This window comes from Apium graveolens, chromosome 8 (assembly GCF_009905375.1).
Source record: "Apium graveolens cultivar Ventura chromosome 8, ASM990537v1, whole genome shotgun sequence".
In the NCBI taxonomy this organism is placed as follows: Eukaryota; Viridiplantae; Streptophyta; class Magnoliopsida; order Apiales; family Apiaceae; genus Apium; species Apium graveolens.
Genome location: NC_133654.1, coordinates 96017317 through 96030393, shown reverse-complemented (window position 1 = coordinate 96030393; position 13077 = coordinate 96017317). Strand labels below are relative to the sequence as shown.

General features: G+C 40.7%; 1 non-coding gene across 1 annotated transcript; it reads left to right on the top strand.

The window, feature by feature from the left end:
• The first annotated feature begins 1453 nt into the window (after nt 1-1453).
• LOC141681521 (small nucleolar RNA R71) lies at nt 1454-1560 on the top strand. The gene has a single exon (XR_012558949.1). It is a non-coding gene; the product is annotated as a small nucleolar RNA R71 (small nucleolar RNA).
• The last annotated feature ends 11517 nt before the right edge of the window (nt 1561-13077 follow it).

Below are 13077 nucleotides of genomic sequence, written 5' to 3'. Positions count from 1 at the left end.
CAAGATTATGGGAATCTTCTTATCTTCCTCAAAATCCAGAATAACAAAATCAGCAGGAAAGAAGAGCTTATCCATCTTGACGAGCACATCCTCAACTATGCCCCTTGGGTAAGTAATGGAACGGTCCGCCAATTATAGCGACATGTATGTGGGTTTTGGATCAGGCAGATCCAGCTTTTTAAAGATCGACAAGGGCATCAGATTAATGCTTGCTCCCAAATCACAAAGGCACTTGTCAAAAGTTAGATTGCCAATGGTGCAAGGAATGGTGAAGCTTCCTGGATCTTTCAGTTTTGGTGGTAACTTTTGCTGCAGAACAGCGCTGCATTCTTCCGTGAGAGCAACGGTTTCAAGGTCATCCAGTTTCACCTTCCTTGAAAGAATAGTCTTCATAAACTTCGCATAACTAGGCATTTGTTCCAGAGCCTCAGCGAAAGGTATATTGATGTGAAGTTTCTTGAACACCTCCAGAAACTTCCCGAACTATCTATCCAGCTTTTGTTGCTGCAATCTCTTAGGAAAAGGTGGTGGAGGATAGAGCTGTTTCTCCCCTGTATTAGCCTCAGGCAGAGTGTGTTCAACAGTAGTCTTCTTTGGTTCCGCCACTTTCTCCTTTTGCTTAGATTCTTCATCTCTAACTTCAGCTTCGACTTCTTTTGCCTTTTCAGCATCAGCTACTTTTCCAGACCTTAAGGTAATAGCCTTGACTTGCTCTTTAGCTTCCTTCCTGCCTGGTACTTCCGTGTCACTGGGAAGAGTACCAGGTTGACGATTGAGCACTGCATTGGCTAATTGACCGATTTGATTTTCCAAGGTCTTGATAGAAACCGCCTGACTCTTGCACAACAGCTTAAGTTCCTCAAAATCAGCACTAGTAGGTGCAGCTGCACTTCCCTGTTGAGGATATGATTGCCTTGTAGCATACTGCTGTGGTTGCTGGAATCCAGGTGGGTTAAACTGTTTACTTACTCCTTGCTGATATGTTGGCTGAATAGCATTCTGATTATTCCCCCAGCTGAAATTTGGATGATTTTTGTTGTTAGGATGATAGGTCGCTGGCACAGGCTGCTGTTGTCGCTGATAATTATTCACATACTGAACAGATTCGTTGACAAGAGAACACTGATCCGTAGCATGAGAACCTGCACAAAGCTCACAAACCATAGCTATTTGATTAACTCCATACGTAGCCAAAGAATCAACCTTCATTGATAGCGCTTGGAGCTGGGCTGCAATAGCGGTGGCTGCATCAACTTCCAGAATACCTGCTACCTTGCCTGACGTCATCCTCTGAGTTGGGTTTTGATGCTCATTTGCAGCCATAGTCTCGATAAGATTATACGCCTAGGTATAGCTTTTAGCCCATAAGGCGCCTCCAGCTGCTGCATCGAGCATGGGCCGAGATTGGGCCCCCAAACCATTATAAAAACCAGTGATTACCATCCAATCCGGCATTCCATGATGTGGACATTTTCTCAACATTTCCTTGTAGCGTTCCCAAGCCTCGCACATAGATTCTGTAGGTTGCTGCGCAAACTGAGTAAGAGCACTCCTCATAGCAGCAGTCTTTGCCATTGGATAAAACTTCACCAGAAACTTTTGCGCAAGATCTTGCCACGTAGTGATGGACCCAGCTGGTTCAGAATGTAACCAGTATTTAGCTTTATCCCTCAGTGAGAATGGGAAAAGCCTCAACTTGATAGCCTCATCAGTCACGCCATTATACTTAAAAGTGCTGCAGATCTCGACAAAATTCCTTATGTGCATGTTGGGGTCTTCAGTTGCCGCTCCTCCAAAAGAAACAGAATTCTGCACCATCTGAATAGTGCCCGGCTTGATTTCAAAGGTGTTAGCTTGAATAGCCGGATGAAGGATGCTTGACTGAATGTCATCAATTTTAGGCCGAGAAAAATCCATAAGAGCTGGATCAGCTTGAACAATACGATCTCCCATGTTTACTGGTTCTTTCTGCTCAGTTCCTGAATCCGAATCCTCAAAATCTAACTTCTCCGGAGTATCAAGAACTTCGTCTTTCTCCTCAGCTATATCTAAGGTCCTCTTGCGAGCACGAGAACGAGTTTGCATAAATGCTTGCTAAAGTACCTGAAACACAACCGAAAAGAGTAATTAACTACTACGTCCTAATCACTGAGTCCTAATGACCAATGATGGTAAGTACATAAACTAAACAAATACGCCGAGTCCCCGGCAGCGGCGCCAAAAACTTGTTAGGGCGAAAACATGCACTAATATTCACGCAAGTATACGCGTTCGCAAGTAATATAGAATACTTTCTAGTTCGTTCCCTCAGAGACTCAGACTAAGTTATTGTCTAATTAAACTCACTCACCAATGTATGACTACTTCTCAATGTTAAGATAATAACACTTAAAATTGTTGATTAAATATTAACTATAATTAACTACTTAATTAACCACTTAACTAACACTTCAATTTATCAATAATAAAACACTCATGAGATCACAACTTCATTATTTATTTCCTTCTATAGCCATTATTATTACCTTTAGCATGTGACAGTGATGACATTAATCGAATAACACGAAACTGATAAAAGCCAACTTTCATTGTACTAATACCATTCTACCAAGCATCCATAATTAAGATAGAAGTTGAATAGTCATCAATCATGTTGAGTTCCTATATGTCTACAGAAATTGACAACACAACGATTTAAGCACAAGTTATCCCTTTTGATTACATAGGGCAAATAAAACTGTTAGAGTTACCCACTAATCATGCACAACGTACATGAACCTATGCTAGCATGGCAAGTTCTAAATCTCAAGATCCACCGTCGCTTCACAAGAGATTAACACCCTATCTTATATGTTCGCGACGCACATAAGACGAATACGCATAACCAATACTAGATATCATGCAATCATCACACACTAAAGTATTAAACAATTAACTAAAGAATTCCATAATAAATCCGTTGCAACCCCATGATCACGATTAGCCCATAATAGAACTTATCGCCATCATGGGTTCATATGAAATCATGATAAACAACACAAGAAAATAATAACTAAACTAATTATATTAAAACAGAGTACGTCACAAGAGTAAATAAGTCAAAGCAAGAAAACTAGCATCCAACGTTACAACGAAACAAGAATCACAAGAAAATATGCTTCCTCTTCGTTGCGGTGTGCTAAATCGGTCTTCTTCCTTATCTCCTTCGCTTCTTGCGCCAAACACAATCTAAAACATAATCTCCTTCTTATTCTCTATGAAAACGTCTCAAATCTACTTATATGATAGTCCCATAAAACTCAGAAAATATAGAAGTTGGAAGCCAAACAGAAGTAGAAGTCTAAAATAATTCAGCTTTTTTCCCCCGACCCTGCGCGGCCGCTCAGCATTTCTGCGCGGGCGCGCAAGGCTACTGCGCGGCCGCTCAGCATTGCTGCGCGGGCGCGCAGGACCCTACTGGAAAAATTCCAGGTTTGCTCCGTTTCTTCGCCGTAATCTGCCCGTTCTTTTCCTCTCGCAATGGTGAACACATGCCAAGGCTTATTCTTGATGATTCCTCCTCCGAAATGCAACTAATACCCTGAAATGCATAAACACTAGAAAAACGCATCAAATACACAAAATACTTGATTTCAAGACACCAAATTAAGCCATTTTAAGACGTTCTAAGTGGTATAAAATGCCACTTATCAGGCTTGGAAGTGCTTAGTATGATTTTTGGAACCTAAAACCACCATTAAAATCAAGAAACCAAAGAGAGGTTACTATTCACACTATTCACTAGTGAGTTTCTTGAATTTATTCCACCCATCAAACCTTGATAAAAAGAGATGAAAGATTTTTCTTACCTTAGTTTAGTTTTTAGGAGGCTTGGGAAATAATTGTGGGATTTTACAAGAACTAGAGCTTGGAGTTTTGAATTGTAATTCCCCTTTTTTTCTTCAAAATAGCCGAATGGAGCTAAATGGGGGTGGGGGTATTTATAGAACTTGGTTGCTTCTCTTGGATGATTTCTAGGTTGCTTCTTGGAAGGTGACTTGATATCTTTGCAAGTTGATCTTTATTCTTCCTAGGATAGCTTAGGTTTATTCCTTGTCTCCAAATCCATGGACAAATCTTTGTAGCTTGCTAGCTTACAAGCTAAACTACAAGCTTAACTCCTTAGAAAACTATTTGCTAGCTAGCTTGGTCATCCTAGGGTTAGCTCACTATTTGATGAAATAACCATGGTTACTTCCTTACCATGGTTTAGTTAGTGTGTTACGTTTAATTAATCGTTTACGCGTTCGCTCGGTTACTTAAACGTTCTCTGCAATACTTATTCGTAAATGGTTTGCAATATAATTCTTTTTGTATTTATTCCTTATATTTTTATTTATCCTACTTGAATATAAATCCGTAGGATTTTAATATCGTAATTATATTGTGATTCCCGTAGTCCTTGATAAGTCGTAATTACGGTCATTTTTCAAAGTTTGTTCTCTTCGAAAACTAATAGTGTTTACATACACTTATTTGGTATGTATAGTCGTAATATCTATTCCGAAACTCATTTTCTTATGCACTATATTGTATGGGCTCAAAAGTTTTTCCCGTCTGTCAGGGTTACTATTCATTAAACGTTTTACAGGGTCTCAAAAATTCGAGTTATTACAGTCTTCCCCTCTAACAAGGATTCCGTCCCGGAATCAATGAGAAAATAAGCGGGGATATCTATTCCTCATGGTGTCTTCAAGTTCCCAAGTTGATTCCTCAACATTTTGATTTCTCCACAAGATCCTAACTAGCTTCACCATTTTTTTCCTCAGCACTTGTTCTTTCTGGTCCATTATCCTAACTGGCTGCTCGATGTAGGTCAGGTCTGGTTGTAAATCTATCTGCTCGTACTCTATTACATGACGGGCATCGGCATGGTACTTTCTCAATATGGATACGTGAAACACGTTGTGTACTTGTTGCAAATTAGGAGGCAAGGCGAGCTCGTAAGCTAGAGGTCCTATCCTCCTCAAAATTTCAAAGGGTCCTATGAATCTGGGACTCAGCTTCCCTTTCTTTCCAAATCTCATCACTCCTTTCCACGGAGATACCTTTAATAACACAGAATCTCCTACTTCATATTCTCTATCCTTCCTGGTCTGATCGGCGTACTTCTTTTGTCTGTCCTGGGCTGCTACCAGTCTCTTCCTGATGAGTTTTACCATTTCTCTGGTCTGCTAGACTAATTCTGGTCCTAATATCTTGTGTTCTCCAACTTCATCCCAACATAGGGGAGAGCGACATCTTCTCCCGTAAAGAGCTTCATACGAGGGCATTCCTATGCTAGCGTGATAGCTATTGTTGTAAGAAAATTTTATCAGGGGTAAGTGATCATCCCAATATCCTTTGAAGTCGATGGCACATACTCGCAGCATATCTTTAAGGGTCTGTATAGTCCTTTCGCTTTGTCCATCCGTCTGGGGGTGGTAAGCGGTACTCATGTTTAGTTTGGTGCCTACACATTCCTGAAAGCTTCTCCAAAATCGGGAATTAAACCTCGGGTCTCTATCTGACACTATCGCTACAGGAACGCCGTGTCTTATTACAATTTCCTTCAAGTAAATATCTACCAACTTGTCTACGGTGTACCTTTCGTTGATTGGTAGGAAGTGTGCGGACTTGATCAGTCTATCAATGATAACCCATATAGCATCGTGATTAGTCTTTGTCCTAGGTAAGCCTATCACAAAATCCATGGCTATGTGTTCCCATTTCCATTCCGGAATTTCTAGGGGTCGTAACAGTCTACTAGGTCACTGGTGTTCCGCCTCCACTCTTTGGCATGTCAAGCACTTGCTAACCCACTCCGCTACTTCTCTCTTCATGTTAGGCCACCAATAATATTCCTTAATGTCACAGTACATTTTCGTACTTCCTGGGTGGATTGAATATCTAGAGTTGTGCCCTTCATGCAAGAGCTCGTCCTTTAATTCTTGAACATTCGGAATCCAAATCCGGGACGCATACCTCATGATCCCTTCCTCGTCCTTCTCGCATCTCACTTCTTCACCGGTCAATGTCCCTCTTTCCTCACTCATCTTCTTTTCCTGACATCCTCGTATCTTTGCAGTCAGTTTTGGTACTAGCTTAATCTCAAATAATCCTTCCGTTCCCTTACCAGTCATTCTTACGTCAATTTCCATCTTCTCAAATTCCTTAATTAATTCCTCCGATGTCATTATCATCTTGAGTCTTTCCTTCCTACTAAGGGCGTCAGCCACTACATTAGCTTTACCCGGGTGATACAAAATTTCACAGTCGTAGTCCTTTATCAACTCTAACCATCTCCTCTGTCTCATGTTCAGTTCCTTCTGAGTAAAAATATATTTGAGGCTTTAATGGTCAGTGTAGATCTCGCATTTCTCACCGTATAGGTAGTGTCTCCAGATTTTTAGGGCAAATACTATGGCTGCTAATTCGAGGTCATGCGTAGGGTATCAGCTCTCATATTCCTTCAATTGTCGAGAGGCATACGCTATAACCTTGTCGTGCTGCATTAGTACACATCCTAATCCTTTAAGTGATGCGTCGTTGTATATCACAAAATCTCCCTTTCCATCGGGAAGAGCGAGCACTGGTGCTGACACCAGCCTCTTTTTCAGTTCTTGAAAACTCTCCTCACACTTTTCCGTCCATAAGAACTTTTCTGCCTTCCGGGTAAGTCTAGTCAATGGACCGGCTATCTTAGCGAAGTCTTGCACGAATCTTCGGTAATATCCTGCTAAACCCACGAAACTCCTAACCTCTGTTGGGGTTGCTGGTCTTTCCCAATTGGATACCGCCTCTATCTTGGCAAGGTCAACTAAAACTCCTTTGCTACTCACCACATCTCCTAAAAACTGAACTTCTCTCAACCAAAATTCGCACTTCGAAAATTTGGCATACAATTTCTCATTCCTCAAGATTTCTAAGACTATCCTCAAATGTTCTGCATGTTCTTGCTCTGTCTTTGAGTAGATCAGAATATCATCTATAAAAACTATCACACATATATCCAGGTACTTTTTGAACACTCTATTCATCAAATCCATAAAGGCTGCGGGTGCATTGGTTAATCCAAACGACATGACTAAGAACTCATACTGTCCATACCTACTGCGAAAAGCAGTCTTTGGTATATCTTCCGATTTGATTTTCAACTGGTGATATCCTGTCCTTAAGTCTATTTTGGAAAAATGTACAGCTCCTTTGAGTTGGTCGAATAGGTCGTCAATTCTGGGAAGATGGTACCTATTCTTTATAGTCAGCTTATTCAGCTCTCGATAGTCTATACATAATCTCATGCTGCCGTCCTTTTTCTTTACGAATAGTACTGGTGCTCCCCATGGTGACACACTGGGCCTTATCATTCCGTTATCTAATAATTCTTTCAGTTGAGAAGCTAGTTCTTTCATCTCAACTGGGGCTAACCTATATGGGGCCTTGGATACTGGTGTCATCCCTGGTGCTAACTCTATAGCGAACTCTATTTCTCTGTCAGGTGGTAATCCTGTTAAGTTTTCTGGAAATACATCCTCGAATTCATTTACTATGGGTATGTCCTGTATGTTGGGGACCTCCTTCTGGGTATCTATCACATAAGCCAAATAGGCCTCGTTACCTTTCCTCATCAATCTTTTTGCTTAAAGCATGGTAAAAAAATTTTGGTTCTGTCGTTGACCTTTAAACACTACCTCTTTATCATTCTGCACTCTTATCTTAACTTTCTTCCGTTCACAATCTATTTGCGCTCCGTTACTGGATAACCAATCCATTCCTAAGATCACATCAAATTCTCCTAAGGCGAATGGTAGTAAGTCGACCTCGAAGATCTTCTCTTCTAATTTCAGCTTGCACTTAGGGTATATTTGATTTACAGGGATTATTTCTTTGTTTGCTATTTCCACTCGTAATACCTCACGTAAGGGTATGGCATTAAGTTTTAACTTGCTAGCAAAATCTTGAGATATAAAAGACTTGGTTGCTCCAGAATCAAATAGGACATTTGCATGTTCGGAATTTAACAAAAGGGTACCTGCTATCACGTTAGTGTTTCGGACAGCATCCTGAACAGTCATGTTGAAGGTCCTAGCGGCTGGAGGTCGGTTGGATGCAGCTCTACTCATTCCTGAGGCTGGGGGCTTCAACGTTGGGCAATCCCGCTTCATGTGTCCTACCTTCCCATATTGGAAACACGTTACTTTGGGCCGGGTGCAACTGTTGGCAAGGTGCCCGATTTGGTCATACAGGTAACATCTCAGAGGGGCTCTTGTCTGGTTACACACTCCAAGGTACCTCTTCTTACAGGTTTGACATTCTGGTATTGGGGCACGTGGTTGGCTATAAAATGTTGCCCTAGATTGTCCGCCGCCCTGGCCAACGCTCTCACTTGGGGCCTTTCTGAATCCGGGGCCTCTTGCAGGTTGGGACACCGCTCCCCTGACGAACCTACTTGGAAGGCTCCTGTTTCCGGTTCCTATTCCTTGGCTTCCTATCTTCCTCTTTCTATTCTCCTTTTCTTTCACAGTCTGCTCACTACCACCTTCAACAATCGAGGCTTTCTGTACTAAGGTGGCATAGTCTGTCAGCTCTAACACTGCTACTCAGTTTTGTATCCATTGTTTCAGACCAAGTTGGAACCTTCGCGCTTTCTTTTCTTCGGTATTCACAAACTCAGGCATAAATCTAGACAACTCAGTAAATTTGGCCTCATATTCTGCCACGGTCATCTTATCCTGTTTCAACTCCAGAAACCTAATCTCCATCTGGGTTTCCATAAACCTAGGGAAGTACTTGTCTAAGAACAGTCGGGTAAATCTATTCCATGGGATCACAGCATCAGTTTCTAGGTTTCGTTTGGACTCCCACCAATACTTAGCTTCTCCTTTTAGCATGTAAGAAGCGAAAATGGTCTTATATCGTTCCTCAACTCCTAGTATCTCGAAGGACTTTTCTATCTCTTTGAGCCAGGCCCGTGCTTCAACGGGGTCAGCAGATCCTAGAAACTCTGGGGGTTTGAGGGATTTGAAGGCTCTAAAGACAGTAGCTGCAGTCTGTTGGGCAGCAGGGGGCTGTGGTGGAATAGGCTGTTGGTTCAGATTTGCTCTTAGCAGTTCCATAAATTCATTTACTGGGTTCCCTCCCTGATGGGTATCCCCAGCCTCTTCTTCTATATATTCTTCCTCATCATATTCATTATAGTCTATGTCTTCTTCACTTTCCTCATTTACTACTGGGTCACCTCATTGTTGGTTAATAGACTCTGCGGGCTGTGCCCTGGTTCCTCTTCTACGGGGTGGCATTATTCTGATAAGGAAAATTGGTCACATGATTATAACAGTTAGGTTACTTTATTCATATATAAGCATGTCATTTATTACTTAACAGGTTTTATAAAGTGCATTAATATAGACATCATTTCTTTAATAACTGCTTAGATATATATTCATAAGATCTCCCAATTATATCTTGGGGATGAAATAACTAGCCGAGTTCATACATGCCTGATTACAATCTATCACTGCTAGTTCTAAATACTGAAATGAAAATACATAAGCCGTGTACCCTGAAAGGCTAGGAACGCTATCTGCTACTAGCAATCCTATCAAAATTGGTGACAAGTCACTCAGCCCTTTTCAAGGTCTACATCTAGTCACTAATCTCTCAGTCACTATCACTGCGAGTGAGGTCACGCACCCTCCTCATCGCTCCTGCAATCATCATCTCTGCATCGACTACTGGGATGTATCCTCCCACTGATGTCATCCTCATCTGAACCCTGGTACGGAGCTCGATCCCATCGATCTCTCTACGGGCTATGGCTGGGAAAGCAGCTCTGAAATCTTTGGGGTATCCTAGTCAGGTAGCTCTCTCAGCTGTCAGTGCCTGGCGTAACTCAGCAATACGGGCAGATGTCGCTGTGATCTCAGTGTTTAGCTGACTCACTACCCAGTCGTGTACGGCTACATGCATGGTCACCGGTGGTGGTAGAGGTGAGTCTGGGTCGCTAGAGGATATGTCATGGACCTCATGGAACTGTGCGCGTATCGCCTCCTCATCATCGTCATCAGTATAGGACCTAGGGCTCTAGATCCCTGGGGGTGGTGTAGGAGAGCGAATAGCCTGGTGTGGGTACATCTCTACATCTCTCCATACTACGCCATTAGCTATGGGGACAGGAAGCTCAGTCTCCTCCTCTAGGACATCCTCAGTAGGGTCATCGTCTGAATCATCAATGGGTGGGCTCTCTGGCTCGGGAATAGGGTTATGCTCAGGAATCATGACATCTTCAACAGGGTCAACCTCCCTCCCAGGCTCCACTGGTACCTGACACAATAGACAAGGTGTTACTAACTTAGAGTTGGAATTCCCTTGAGCGTAATACAGTCAAGACAACCCGTGTAGCCCGACGACGAACTCGACTTGAGCTCTAATTGATTGTTTGATTATTCTTAGGTCTACATATTTTATATCCTATTGTTTCCAAGATTTGATAACCTAAGGCTCTGATACCATTTCTGTGGCGCCCCAAAACCCGGGGTCAGGGGTCTCGGAAGCCACGCTATCTAAACTCGCACAACTCACACTACAATATGTAAATACTTACACTTCACGACCCCACACTTAACACACACACACTACAGGTTATTGTCTTGGAAACGAACCATCATCACTAGAGAAATTTTATTACAACCCAAATGTAATTAGTCTTACCGGGGGTGACCTTTAAGTAAGGTTAATCCGTCGGCCGAATATACGTTTCTTATTTCTTATCTTACATAAACCATACTTATAAATAAGCCGAACTATAAACAACTAAAAACTAATCCATCTTATTCTGACTACCTGAGGTACTGCACCAAACAATCTACGGAACAGCTGGCCATTTCCTACCCGTTTCCTGGCTGTGGTTCTCATGGCAGGCATCTTGATTCACTATTGTGTTGTGTCAATTTAAGAAAACAAGTGTGAGCTATGACGCTCAGCATAATAATGTACAATATAAAATGACTGTATAATAACATCATATATTATATATATGTTTTATTTAAAAGTAGATTTCTTGGTGTTCCACACCTTCTTATGAAAACAATTCTTTAAGGGGGTTTTATAACCTGCGAATACCTTAATAGTAATCCCAGCACCTAGGCTTGGGTTACGGTATTTCATATCAATTCCATTTGGAAGATTTTGGACATCTCACAAGAGCCACCACATACGATGATCAGTCGTCCTACGGAAAGTAACCTTCTTTACTAGTAAAAGGACGAATACCGTCATCTCTCGGGTATCACCCTGGCCGCATTCGGGCTACGTGTCCCATTTTCGGGTATACACATACTTCACAAGTTCCTGAGTACACAAAGTACCTTCGCCTGCGGTACCTTTGGTAGCCCATCCAGCACACATAATACCAGAGTCTACCCCTCCATTGTCCTTCAACAGAATTCTATCAATCTCGGGAACTTGAACCACATTGAAGTTCCCCAAGCGTTTTGCTTGTTGATAGAGATAGTTTATCTTTTTAAAATATAAGTGTATATATATGTATATACGTACTTCCGAGAATTTTGGAGGAAGTACTAGGGATGTGAGTTGACCGTTGTCAACAGATAATTAATCAGGGGAAAAGTTTCTCCTTGAAACTATATTCAATATAATAATAAGTCGGGATAATATTCACCGACGATCTGAAATTATTCGAATGATACTTCTAAATCAGAAGGTATATCAGGATCTATGATCTTTAAATCAATAATAATCCTTAAATAAATAATCATTAATTAAATAGTAGTCTATAAATAATTAAATGATAATTGATATTCATCATACCTTGAATGAGTTATTCTTTTAAAAGATTTATTTAAATAGTATTCCTCAACTAGTTTGTGTTTACATAATTAATAATCTATAATGATTAATCGGGTTTGAAATAAATAAACGTTGAAGTATACTACTCCTATAATAAAGGAATACGTATATAATATTTAATATCTGAATCAATAAAATATAGTTGAGGGAATATGCTCATTGGGAAATCGTTTTAAAAGTTCGAGGTGTTTTAATGTTTCGTAACTGGACGATGAGTCCCTTTAAAATATACCACTATGGACATATAACCAACCTATAATATCTCCGGAACGATTCCCGGGTTTTATCTTAATCCCCGACCGACCCTCGGTCTTATACAATACATCACGCTTAAAGCGAAATAATCATTTCACGATATATATTTATCGTACAACATCGCTATATTATGCGAAAATTCAACAACTACGTATCATGGCAAACATGGTATTCATGCGATGATAGTAAAACAATCATTTCACAACACAACAGTAAAATGGAGTTGGGTTTATAAACTTGCCTGGGTATCTCGAGGTGGAGGATGCTCTAGGTTCCGCTCGGAAATCTATAACCATAAACACATTTCATTTCGTTAGGTTCCGTCCGAATTCACGGTAACTCGCACTCATGCGCTACTCATTATACACCCTCTCAACTCATACTACCCTTAACATTTCTTTTAAGTCATAAACACTTTATGGTCACTTCATTTTCCTAAGTATCTTGAGTTCATTCTCATTATCGTTGTCGGCTCCGCTTAAGGATTCTTACGGTTTCTACTCGCGCGGCCTCAGCTCCGACATTTTTATAAAATTGAGAAATCATTATTTTCACTTGAAATTTTTATGACAGTTAGGAAACTACACATGTTACTCTCTGTAAAAATTTCATGATTTATGAATACTTTTAAGTCTATACTTTATATTTTCAAAGTTCGTGATTCGTAGCAGTTTTTGTCTCGTAAAACACTTTTACTAAAACGATCATAACTTTTGATCCGTAAATCGGAATTAAGCGATTCAAGCGCCTAAACGATCCTTATAACATTTTCTATCTTAAACAAAGGTTTTTTCTCAATAATATACAGTTTAAAACTTCGATACTTTCTGCAGAAACTTAAAGTTACGGTTTGTTGGTTTTAACGAAGTTACGTTTACGATCGGGGTTTCGTTAATGTGTTAACTATCAACACAACCACCAACAATCATCATATCA